Source organism: Brienomyrus brachyistius, chromosome 3 (assembly GCF_023856365.1).
Source record: "Brienomyrus brachyistius isolate T26 chromosome 3, BBRACH_0.4, whole genome shotgun sequence".
In the NCBI taxonomy this organism is placed as follows: Eukaryota; Metazoa; Chordata; class Actinopteri; order Osteoglossiformes; family Mormyridae; genus Brienomyrus; species Brienomyrus brachyistius.
The window spans coordinates 32290120-32303400 of NC_064535.1; the positions used below are offsets into that span (position 1 = coordinate 32290120).

General features: G+C 44.6%; 1 protein-coding gene across 1 annotated transcript in view; it reads right to left on the reverse strand.

Moving 5' to 3' along the window:
• kcnq1.2 (potassium voltage-gated channel, KQT-like subfamily, member 1.2) overlaps positions 1-13281 on the reverse strand; it is a 117919-nt gene that overhangs the window by 68431 nt on the left and 36207 nt on the right. The window lies entirely within an intron of this gene.

The window sequence follows — 13281 nt, forward strand, 5'->3', positions numbered from 1 at the left end:
GAGCAGTATGGGTAATTGAGCGGTATGGCTCTCTGAGCAGTATGGGTAATTGAGCGGTATGGCTCTCTGAGCAGTATGGGTAATTCAGCAGTATGGCTCTCTGAGCAGTATGGGTAACTGAGCCACATGCCTCAGTAGTTTGGTCCACCAAATAGTACAGATAACTGAGCGATACAATTAATTGAGCATTACAGCTGACTGAGTGGTTGGCTAACTGAGCGATATGGCTAATTGAGTGGTATGATTAACTAAGTGGTACGGTTAACCTAGCAGTACGGCTAACTGAGCAACATTTCCAACTAGGCGGTATAGCTAATGGAGTCACATGCCCAACTGAGCAGTTCAGCTGTCTGAGCGGTACGGCTAACTAATTGATACAGTTAACAGCAGTGTGGCTAACAAAGCGATATGGCTAACTGAGCGACATGACAAACAGCAGTACAGCTGACTGCTCGGTATGGCTAAGCGGTATGGTTAACTAAATGGTACGGCTAGCTGAGTGGGTATGACTGACAGAGCAGTATGGTTAACTGAGTAATATAGCTGACTAATCAGTACAACTGAGTGGTTAGTAATGCTAACTGAACGGTACACCTGACTGTAATCAGGACAGTCACCATGTCAGGACAATCACCATGGCTGCTGGGGCTGGTTATACTGCTAGCCAGGTCAGGTCAGTTAGATGCATTCAGTATTGGGGGCGTTATATGACATGAATGTGGGGGAAGAGTTGTTCCAACAGTGGTGACGATATCCACATTCATAATAATCCATACAAGGAAGAGACCCTAAGGAGTCAGTAGTCAGACACCTGAGAGGAGGTTGACATGGAGTTGGGGACATTTAGGTGATAAGCAGGTGATGTCCCAGAGAATGATTAGGCTGCCGGAGGTGGAATGGAGTCCGATTAGAAGCAGAGGCCATACGGATACCATCTACCTTCACACTAATGTTTTTACCTCAGTTTTCTGATACATCATGTCAGGATTAAGTTCTACAGAGAATCCAGAAATTTAATGGGGTCTGTAGACAATGTGTCCAGGCCTTTTCTAGAAGCTTCATCAGCTCGAGTGACAGAGTCGACTGGCGTATAGATCAAACGCCATTTTTTCAGAAACTCTTCCACAGGACAAAAAAAGAAAATGAGTGCTGAATGCGTGTCCTTGGCTGACCCCATCATAGCAGCACACAGGGCTTCCAGTAAGCCCAGCACCAGGGGGGAGGAGGGGGATCTGTAAACAGGGGCTGACAGGACATGTTCATTTCTTCCACTTATGCTGACTCCGCCTTCTTCAAACCTGCCATCTGATATCACTCCCCCCAACCCCACCCCCACAGTAACTCTCTTCTCTGGTCTGCGTTAGTCACGACATAACCCCCCACACTGCCACTGTGATGGGCTCTTATGCCCCTCCTTTGTCCCCCTCCTGATGGCTTTCTGTTGTATCCAGAGCGGAGCTTTGGGACATTAACGCAGCACGCGGCCCTCGCCTGTCCGCGTGAACACTCGGCCCGTCAGGAGAATGTTTCACGGTCTTTTGAGAAATTACTCTGCGCGAGTCAGGCCATGTTGCGAGATGGAGGAAGAGAGAGCTTTATGCTCTTGAGGGCCTGCCCCAAAAAAGGACTTAGAGCCAGTGTGGCAAATTAAAGTGAAAAGCCAGACAGAATTAGTTCCAAGCAGCCTGAAGGCCAGGCTGTGCAAATGAACAATTAGGAGGATTAAAAGTAATAACTGCACACAGGGGCTAGGGGAGATACAGGGGGGAGAGTCAGGGGAGAGCCAGGGCAGATACAGGGCAGATACAGGGCAGACACTGGGGGACAGTAAGGGGAGAGCCAGGGCAGATACAGGGCAGACACTGGGGGACAGTAAGGGGAGAGTCAGGGCAGACACTGGGGGAAAGTAAGGGGAGAGCCAGGGCAGATACAGGGCAGACACTGGGGGAGAGTAAGGGGAGAGTCAGGGCAGATACAGGGCAGACACTGGGGGACAGTAAGGGGAGAGCCAGGGCAGATACAGGGCAGACACTGGGGGACAGTAAGGGGAGAGTCAGGGCAGATACAGGGCAGACACTGGGGGACAGTAAGGGGAGAGCCAGGGCAGATACAGGGCAGACACTGGGGGACAGTAAGGGGAGAGTCAGGGCAGATACAGGGCAGACACTGGGGGAGAGTAAGGGGAGAGTCAGGGCAGATACAGGGCAGACACTGGGGGACAGTAAGGGGAGAGCCAGGGCAGATACAGTGCAGACACTGGGGAACAGTAAGGGGAGAGCCAGGGCAGATACAGGGCAAACACTGGGGGACAGTAAGGGGAGAGCCAGGGCAGATACAGGGCAAACACTGGGGGACAGTAAGGGGAGAGTCAGGGCAGATACAGGTCAGACACTGGGGGACAGTAAGGGGAGAGTCGGGCAGATATAGAGGGAGAGTCAGGGGAAGGCAGGGACAGACATAGGAGCGAGAGTCAGAGGAGAACTGGGGCAGATACAGGGACACAGTAGAACTGAACAGGGGGAGAGCCATAGCAGATACAGGGCAGACACTGGGGGACAGTAAGGGGAGAGCCAGGGAAGACACAGGAGGAGAGCTGGGTCAGATACAGGGGAGGGGTCAGGGTAGATCCACACAGGGGAGAACTGGGGCAGGTACAAGAGGAAAGCCAGAGAGAGTCAGGGCAGATACAGGGGGAGAGCCAGGGAAGATACAAGGCGAGTCGGGGCAGATACAGGGACAGTCAGAGGCGGATATACTGTAGGGGGAGAGTCGGGGCAGATACAGGAGAGAATCAGAGGAGGATATACTGTAGGGGGAGAGTCGGGGCAGATACAGGAGAGAGTCATAAAAAATAATGGAGGTGAGCCAGGGCAGATACAGGGGAAGAGTCAGGGAGATTCTATATAAATAGAGGGGAGGGTCAGGGGAGAGGTGGAGTAAATACAGGGGGAGAGTCAGGGAAGAGCTAGGACAGATATGGGGGAGAGTCAGGGGAGAGGTCGGGCAGATACGGGGAGAGAGTCGTTGGGAGACTCAAGGGATAGCTGGGGAGATACAGGGGAGAGTCAGCGGAGAGCTGGGGCAGAACTTGAAAGTTGGAGAGAAAAGGGAGAGAGCAGATAAAGAACAAACAAAATATAAAATCATTTTAAAAGCACCCGTGCCTTGATGGCCTCTTTGGAAAATGCCCTCCATAATTTTTTTCCCTCTGTATTTACTTATATACCTACTACCTACTTAGTACCTTCTATATGTTTCAAAGGCTCTTTCATCTCAGTACAGATTTCCCTCAGTCGTACTTTATTCAGAATCATTTTAAATTAAACACAAAATATATTTTTGAAAAAGTTAAATGAAGCTGTCATATGGAAAATGGAGCATTTAATATCTGATAATGACTTTGCTTCATGATGATGATGGATGCCTGAACCTCCCCCCCCCCAAAAAAAAAAGAAAAAAAAAAAAGGCTGGGTTGTGTTGCTACAGAACCGCCTGTGGGCCTTAAGACACTGGCTTTAATTAGAAGGAATGACAGGACCGAGTCATGCTAGCCCGCCTTCATACACAGCTGGCTGAATGTCCATGGAGTCCTGCCCGGAAACACACTGAACCTGCAGTGGGCTGCGTTCGTTTAAGCTGGTCAGCCGTTCAGTATCGGCAGAAGCTCTCGGTAAATATTTTCACTTGCATCTGTTCAAAAGAAAAAACCCAAGCAACCATAAAACTTTAAGCTGTGTTCCGAATGCACCTAGACCTCCAAACCTTGTGCCAGTCTCCTCTGGGGTTCTCAGGGGGGAGGCTTGTTACGACAGGGGCTTTGCTCATTTGTTACCTCATTACCCTGTTTCCTAGCAACAGTCCTGCCTTTAATGATTCCCGCCGAACTACTGCTGAGTCAGCAGACCCACCCGTTACTGGGCTGTCTCTGCTCTTCTCCAGCATCCTCCATCTCTACTTCATATGCGTATCCCCTTTGTCCTGCATCTTATCTGCACCATTGACTTTCTGTAATCTCCTCCTTTCCCTCATCCAATGTTTCTGGTGCCCTGTGACATTCAAGTTATCTGACAAAGTCCTTTTTCAGTTTCTTTTTCTGTAGCCTACTTCAGCAAAAAAATGCCAAATGCTTCTACAGAATGATGATGTTTATATTGACCACAGAGCCACTGCTTCCCCAAGTACATTTTATGTATGTTTTTATTTTCATCTCTTACTTTTTCTTTCCTCCAGTTAGCAGCCTTTTCTCTGGCAATAACGCAAAATTTCCAGCAGTACCCCCAAACTAAAATTGACACACATTTTCATGTCATCCAAAAGACTTTTTTCTTTTCATCCAAAAAAAATCAAGCACGTTTGTTGTAAATGTGTTTAATATGTTAAAACAATTGTACTGAAGCTATGCAAAGTTTGGATCATTTTAAGTTGAAATGAAGAAATCTACCCTGACAACAGAATTTTCTGGAAGGTAGGAGGGGCAACTATCAGAGTCACCCGGTGCAGTGGGTCAGTGTTGAGAGATTAGCAGATTATTCCAGTCCAGGGTTCCCTGACTGAGATACGCACTAAGGAGCATAACAGACTTATCAGCTGGTCTGATAGCGCGCGGTCTTTTTGCTTAGCTTCTTGCACACGCACTCACACACATACACAACTCGCAAATTCCTCAATTACCCACAACCAGCTAGCATAGAAAAATATATGCGCCCATTCTGCCGAAAGACATAGAAGCATGGTTTTGGATAACCTGAATGGTTGTTATGCTCTGGTACCCCAGCGAGAATGCCCCATTACCCTTGCATGTACTGTGTTGTTTGTGGCTGAGGTCCACCATGAGGATAGGACAGCACAAACGCTGAAACAAAGGACGTTACTGAAGGAAAAAAACAAACAAGTGTCCAATCTGCTCAGCTGACCTCATTCAATCAATAACAGGGTGATCAGTCCATTCAGGGTCAGCAGGGTGTCACTCTCGAGGACTCTGCAGGCACATAGCCGAGGCAGTGCAAACATGGATCCCTCCAGGGCTACATCGCGACTGCCGTTTATTTCCATTACCTTTTATAATTATCTTAAAAAAACAAAATCATGACTGGTTGTTGTAAACATTGTTTCTTTTAATAAGAACCCATGGAATGTCGTAAAATAGTGAACCAGGTTTATAGATTTATAATGATTAAATAATAATCCATTCGTTCTATAACATTTAATAAACAAATAACAACTCTTTTCTTCCAGATATTATTATATTATTATAGAAAGCTTTCAGACTTTGGTAGTGTTTCTCTCCTGTTGAAAATATGCCACCCCTGCTATTGTAATTGAAAAAATATGTTTCCTCCATTGCGGAACAAAAACCCGGATGTTGGAACTCAATAACAAATGTCACATGTAACGTTTAATAAAATTCAGAATTTTATGAAAAGACTAAAAAGTAAATGAGGAATATCGAATGTTTCATTACAGAAGGAATATTTACTGAGCTTGCAAAAACTGAAGGTGGATTAAGCCAAGCAGACGAAATATTCAGCATAAACAAAAGAAACAGGTACATGCTGTAAAATGTCACCCAACAGGTCGCCCCAGTACCTGACCAAAACACAGACCTCCCCCAACCAAAACATGGAGCTGCACCTCCCCTGCCAGAAAACAGAGCTGCCTCCCTGACCAAAACACAGACCTCCCCCAACCAAAACACAGAGCTGCCTCCTCAAGAAAAATACAGATCTGGCCACTTAAAATATAGAACTTCCTCCCCTACCAAAACATAGACCTGCCTCTCCAACCAAAACAGACTGATCCAACCATGATGTAGAGTTGCCTCTCTGAACAAAACACAGACCCTCGACCCCCCAACCAAAATATAGAGTTGCCTCGCAGACCAAAACACAGACAGCCCCAATTTAAACATAGAGCTGCCTTCCCGACTAAAACACAGACTCCTCCCAACCAAAACATAGAGCTGCTTCTCTAACCAAAACACAGACCGCCACCCCACCAAAACATACAGCTTCCTTCCATACCAAAACATAGAGCTGCTTCTCTGACTAAAACACAGACCCCCACCTACTGAAACATAGTGCTGCTTCTCTGACCAACCACAGACAACCAAAAAAAGAATGGCCTCCCCATACAAAAATTAGAACCACCAGCAAATCAAAAGAAAGCATTCCCTCCCCAACTGAAACATAGAGCTCCATCCACAATTAAAACATAGAAATGTCTACTCAACCAAAACATCGATTCCCCAGGAAACTAAAACACAGGAACGCCTCTCTGCCCAAAATATAAAGCCCCCCCCCCTCCTTCCCCCAGGAGATAGAGCCCCCTCCATGCAAAGCTCCCCTCCCCCATCACACCCTCCACACCTCTGATGCTCTGCACAAGCTGTGAGACCCAGTTTAATTCTGGCAGCCCATCACTGTCCCTGGAGGCCTGGTTGGGGTACCGCACCCCTTCTGACCTTTTCGCATTGCCTTCACCCCCATTTCTGTCATCGGTGCTTTTTTTCCTCCGATACCCTTGCAGTGGTTCATACCAAGCGTCCCTCACATGATCACATCGGTGTATATGGGCCACGCTGTGGCCCCAGACACTCCAGCAACAAAGCTGGTGTCCCACATATTCTGGGAAACTGGAGCACTTCATGGCAGCAGTGAGGCTTTAATGAGATGCTACATTTTCTAAAATTAGTCTCCCTGGAAACATTTGCTTTTCCTTCTGAGACGACACAGCAGCCCCACGACCCCGTCTCGATTGTCCCGGATCGTTCCATTTGCAGCGGGGTCAAGAATGTGAGCTGTATGTAATCAGTCTTCAAATAAATGATAAAAAGTTAAGGAATCAAATTTTTGTATCTGTAGAGCCTCCCTCATATGAGTTTGTGGTATTTGCCTTTTGATGCACTGCTCACGGATCATAACCATCCATCTTCCATAACCACTTACCCAGTGCTGGGCTGCGGTGAGCCTGGAGCCAATCCCAGGAAGCGCAGGGCAGGGGACACTCAGAATGGGATGCCAGTCCGTCAAAGGGTACGCATACACTCACACACTACGGTATAATTTAGAGACACCACTATACCTAATCACATGTTTTTGGACTTTGTGAGGAAACCATAGTGCCCACAGAAAGCCCACGCAAACACAGGAAGGACATGTGAACTCCAGACAGTCAGGGCTGGGAGTCAAAGCTGCTAACCCTCGAGGTGTGAGGTGACACTGCTGACGAATGAGCTCCCAAGCTGCCTAAATGTGCTGGGGCAGCTACTCAGAACCAGCACCCACAACTCTGTGCCAAGCTGGAGCTAAAGAATGGCACAGAGAAGGCACAGCAGAAGCAGTCAGGGTGTAAATGCTGTGCCCTGCGCAGAAATCACACGTTCATGAGCTTCCCGGCTCTGCTGGTGGATTTCACTCTCAGGGATCGACTGCAAACACAGTGGACGTGTGATTCACTCCACTGCATAGTGACTAAAATACAAGGCCTGTTCATGACTCAGAAAAAAAAAGTTATTGTCAAATATTGACACAAAATACTCTTCCCAAGACAGGTTCCATTGTAAAGCTTTTCACCAACATTGTTCCCATGAAGGAAGCTTTGTAAGAAGACGGCAGGAGTGAGGACAACAAATGATTTTTAAAGATGGAATCTTCATCATTAAAAAGGCACCAAGTTGTGGGTCACTGAAACTCCGGCGACGTTTGGATATGACATCATTTTGTAACACTATAGCATTGACTGTATAGAAGCACTATGACTTAATTTTAAAGCATTAGAGCTGGTGAGTAGCGCAGCGGAAAAGGTCATGACCTCTTAATCCAAAGGCTGCTTGTTCAACTCCTGGGACGGGTCTGTCTGTAGCAAGACCAGGACATTCATTATAAACTTATCTAGCAAATATATCTAGCTATATAAATAGGTAGCACACATATGTTATTTCAGGTAAAACTGTGTTAATCTCTAATATTTGATCTCTATAGGAAAATAGGACATCATTTGCAATAGCTATGGAAGAAATAAGGAAACACTTTCTATCACTTGTCCACCATTTGACCTTTCCGTGAAAAAAGATATAGGCTCGCTTTGTTGACTTTTAAAGCAAGATATATATAGACCCGCAGATCTCTGCTTAAGGCCGAGGCGAAAAAGAGAGGACCACAAATTAGTTTCACACAATTATATCCTTGGGCAAGTAAGAAATGGGAACATGAGCCTGGGAACTAAAATATCATGTTTTCTTGCTTGTCTGATCAAACCCTGTGGCTTGTTCTTTCAAATAAACATTAAATTCAAGATTTAAAAAATAATTAAATACCTGTTGTTGTACTTTCGTAATACTTGTAGGATAACTGCCAAATGTGGAACTGAATTCACTGCCTTGTTTGTGAGTAAGTGTCTTTTTCTTTTTTGAGAGCTTGCCAATTCAGAAAAATAGAGAAGAATAAAACTAGACAACCAAATTTGTTTTGCCAGTGTCAAACTTTTGCAAAGGAGTGCAGGGAGATTGGATTGGAAGTGAGGAAACACTGACATTCACAGATGTCCCCCAAAAGCACACACACCAGGACCCCCACCCTGTAACACAGTGGCACAGTCCCACAGTCACTCCAAGCAACCACGTGGAACAGTCCCACAGTCCTACAACAGAACACAATCTTGGGCTAAATTCCCTGTCAGATTTCTGAAACTACCCTTCTGTGTGGACATAGTCTTTACAACTTACTGAAATCACCATTTAAACGAAAGCTACCATAGGAAGCCTTAGAATAGCAGTATTCATGGCCCTGTGCTGCAGGTAAAATTATAGCATGGCACACTCCGAAGGCCTTCTTTGTTAGCCTTGATTCATTTTTATTTCTGACAATTTTACCTAAAATATGCAGTGATTATACGGTCCTTCCAAGTGGTTTTATTCCACACGGGGCAGGGCTACAGAAAAGATTTTTGTTTTAATTCTCAATGACTGTGTAATTTAACATAATTTTGGGGATGAGAGGGATGGACCACCGTGGTCACTTCAGCTCAGATGAACTGCTGTTTGATGAGAGACAGACTCACTGAACAAGGGCCCCATAAAGTCAGCAGAAAACACTTAGCGGGTTCATAGTCTTAGCGCTTCAGTGCTAAAATACTTCCCGTTGTATATTTTAATAAGAATTCCTGCTCCTAAAAGTCTGTCTTCTTGTCTCAGGGCCGAGTATCGCGGCACGTGGTCAGTGCATTTTTAAGGAACAGCTGCAGTGCCTCCTTGTGGAGAGGGAAGAGATTTACTCCACTTTGACGTAAGCCTGCTAAAATTAGAACATTCAGAACACATTATACGAAACACGTTTGCCTTTTTGTAGCGCTATGATATTGTTTTGATCAAATCAGAGGGCTTTTCATACAATCTAAAATTTTGTTTGAAGTGGAGTATTCCCCCGAGGTAATTCAGATTAATTACCCTGCTGCCACTACAGTATGTACGCTACCGCGACGGCCCACATCTTTGATGGCGCAGACAGCAGCGCTCAGACCTCCCAGTCTGTAATCTGTCATTTCAGGCACCTGATCTACCCCAACCTGGACCCATCACCTCCATCCTTTTTAAAAGGATCGTCCATGGTGATAACAAATTCAGAAACACAAAGAAAAACCCCTAGTCACCTTTCTCTGTCTCTGACAGATAAATAGCAGAGAAACATGATGATTCACATTAGGATCTTAGCTGTGATACCCTGCTCGGGTATCTGCATAGGCCACACTAACATGAAACACTTACATTTCTGTTTATATTGACACCGCTTCTTTTCCATAGTTCAATGTAAAGTTTCCGTACTCAACAAAAGCACAATAGTTTTCCCATCTGATCCGGAAAGGGATTATACCATAAACTGCCATACCATTCCAAAAATATATATGAGCCAAAAACAAACTAAAATCCAAAAAAATTGTTTTGTATTTCCTTTTAACCAGATACTTTCAGTTTACTGGAATATATGCCAGTTTCTGCAAAGGCCACCAAACAAACCTTCGATTTAGAACAGTTTCTGGTCCACGTAGTCGTATACTTATATGTTTTCCTAATTTCTCTGTCCCATGCCCAGTTAGAGGCCTCACACAGCTTTTTAACACTTTAGGACACTTGGTTGAATGTTACTAGTAACTCCTCAGTTTGTGCTTGTGAAAGCGTGTTTATTAAATCTGTATGGAGCTGATTAGCGCTAACCGTTAGCATCATGTCCGAATCAGGGCCTAGTGCAGCCTTTAAACAAAAACATCTGGATTTAAAGGTGATAAAATGAGTCCAACTGTGGCAACTACTCTTGTTGGATGGAAAATGGTCCCAGGTCAGGGAAAGTGTGCGATTTGTGATATGAGATATGTAGGCTGCAGACATATTTATGTGCAGTACATTACTGACTGTGGCATAGTGCCGCCTATAGGCACTGACTTTACTCATCATTCTGGGAAACATGTTTCTGGAATCTCTGGGTTTTCAGCTCTTTAGAAGCAATTCCGTCTATTTACAAGTTCACCTATTATGTAATTATGAGGTATGCATGAGTTTCTTCAGCTCATGCTTTAATGGAGTTATGGCTAAAGCAATCAATACAGATGAATAAATGGTGAATCCGAGCTGAGGATTTTACCCTTTAGCTTTCTCATCTTCACTCTGAATAGTCTAATAGTAATGAATAAAAAGTCTGATTCCCGCTTCTACATCAATCAGAATCACCCTGAATCCAGTATTTTGCTTTAGACAAGAACTGTGAGGTCAAGTTGTTGTTCTTATCGAGGTAAGGATGCGATAAAAGAACATAAATGGAATGCTGTGAAACGTTATCAGAAACCGAACAGCGATATCACATATGGCTGGCATTAGCAAGATAGTCTTCCCTGGATTTTTCTTGACTATCTGTATTATTTGTAGTGTCAGCCAATTTCAAAACTGCATACATTCTGGAAGATACCACTGAAAGTGTCAAGAAAGACATAGACTGCAGGGTTTAGACACAATGCTGTTCCTCTTCTAGAACTCAGTGCCTGGGTCCTGGCCATTTCCTGGTGAGCCTGAGTGAGGCACTGAGGTCAGACGTGCCCAGGGAGAGGAAAAAATGGATATGAAACGTCTGGCTTGGATCATCTGGGTCACACAGAAACAATGGGTGCCCCACCAGAGCCGGGGGGGTTAGGGTGGAGACAGGTAAAAAGCGCAGGGTGTGTTTGTACAGGTGTTTCCAAGCAGCATGTGGACAGAAGAGACTTTTTATTAGAGCTCCAGCTTAGGCTATTGGCCAGCAGGCTGATGCAGGTCGACCCACTTGATAGGCTTGCCTGCAGGGTGTCTGCAACTGTGGAGAGTGCCACACACTCATATTTATTTATAACATGCTTTTATACACAGCAACATGCATTTGTATTTTTCAATAAGCTGGATAAAACTAGACCCAAGACAAAATGGAACATATTTGAACCTATGACCTTCTGAACACAAGTCTAGCCTGCTACCCCACTGGGCCACACACAAGCACACCCATAGCCCTCTGTGTATGCAGTTTGCATGTTCTTTCCACACATGTCTAAACTGGTCATTGTTTGTGTCATTCAATGATCTGGCATCCCATGCCTTGCCTCATGCCTCCTGTTTCCTGGAATAGGTACCAGACTCACTGTTACTCAGCATTGGATAAGCAGTTATGATAAATGGATGGATATGCAAACACTCAGACATTCACACACACACACACACACACACACATACACACACACATGTAGGGTATACCTATCCTTATGGGGCCCGCTCATTCACTTCTATGGGAAAAATGCTAACGCTAACTATGACAACCTTAACCCCCACCCTGCCCTAACCATAACCATAAGTAACCAAGCAAAATACAAGAGTTTCTGCATTTAAAATTTTTTCATAGCAGTCATCACCGATATTTATAAAATACACTTTTCCCTTATGGGAACCAGGAAAAAACGCATATTTATCACGTCATGGGGACATTGTGTCCCCATAAGGATAGGTATACCCGCTCACACACACACACACACACACACACACACAAACACACACACACACACACACACCTACACATACACACTTTTACTACTGCGGGGGTGAAACCTACTGAAATACACAGAACACAGTAAAACCACTGTTTAACCATCTCTTAACATCTTTATACCACTGTATTCATTTGTAACTTCATCATTATTATGTTATTTTAAACATAATTCAGTAATACTTTATTTGGATAGTCCACCTACAGAGGGTAAAATTTGTAACGTTTCAATTATTTAGAAGTTGAGATTAAACAATTAATTGTCACAATTCTGGTTTACGGGGCGGGGAAAGCAGGTACCGGAATCCGGGGAGTCAAGTGAACGTTGGGATTATTCTAGGTAAGACATACTGAGGAGCACGGAACAACAAGATTTTATGACATTAATGACCGGAGTAGGGAAGCATTCAATGAAATACACTTAAATACACTGAATCAATTAAACTTAACAAGAGTCAGCTGAAAACATGAGGATTCCACACGAGGTAAATGAGGGGGCGTGGCACACAGCGGGATCGGAACAGTTGGGGCATTAATATAACATTGATTGAGTGAGTAGTCAAATTCAATGAAATTATTCTAAGATATATGTTCATGAATTGTTACATGTACTTCATATACTGTGTATTCTGTTAATCATCAACAACAGATATAGCAAAACAACTGAATTGTTGAATCCCAACTAAATGATTGAAATGCTACAAATACTGTAGCATTGTAGGCAAACTATCCAAATAAAGTGTTACACACAATTCCATTATCCTCTGATTTCCACCTTTATACCAGGGCATTTGTTACCATTATTCTGTTTTCACTGATATTATTCAGATACACAATACTAGACTCTTGATTCAAACAAATAAATGACACAAACAAATTTAGTAAAAAATTTGCTGTGAGGTCATCTGTCCCTCAGGGTTGAGGCTGAGGCAGGTCCAGCTTCCCTTGTCAGCCTAGGGCCCCCGAAGTGGGAATCTAGCACAGCAGACAAACGCGGGAGCAAATCTTCACCGATAAAATTAACTGCCATCTCGGCACGCACAGGGCTCTCTTATCAGATCAGTTACTGGCACAGCATAATGCCCCCCCCCCCCCCAAAAAAAAAAGCTGGCAGCATTTCAAGAAACTGTGGGCTGTTTTTTTCTTTTTTTTTAACGTCCAATACTTATCATGATGATAGGCGAGCTGCTAATGGTCAAGGCCTTGCAGCCACACACAGCACCCCAGAGGC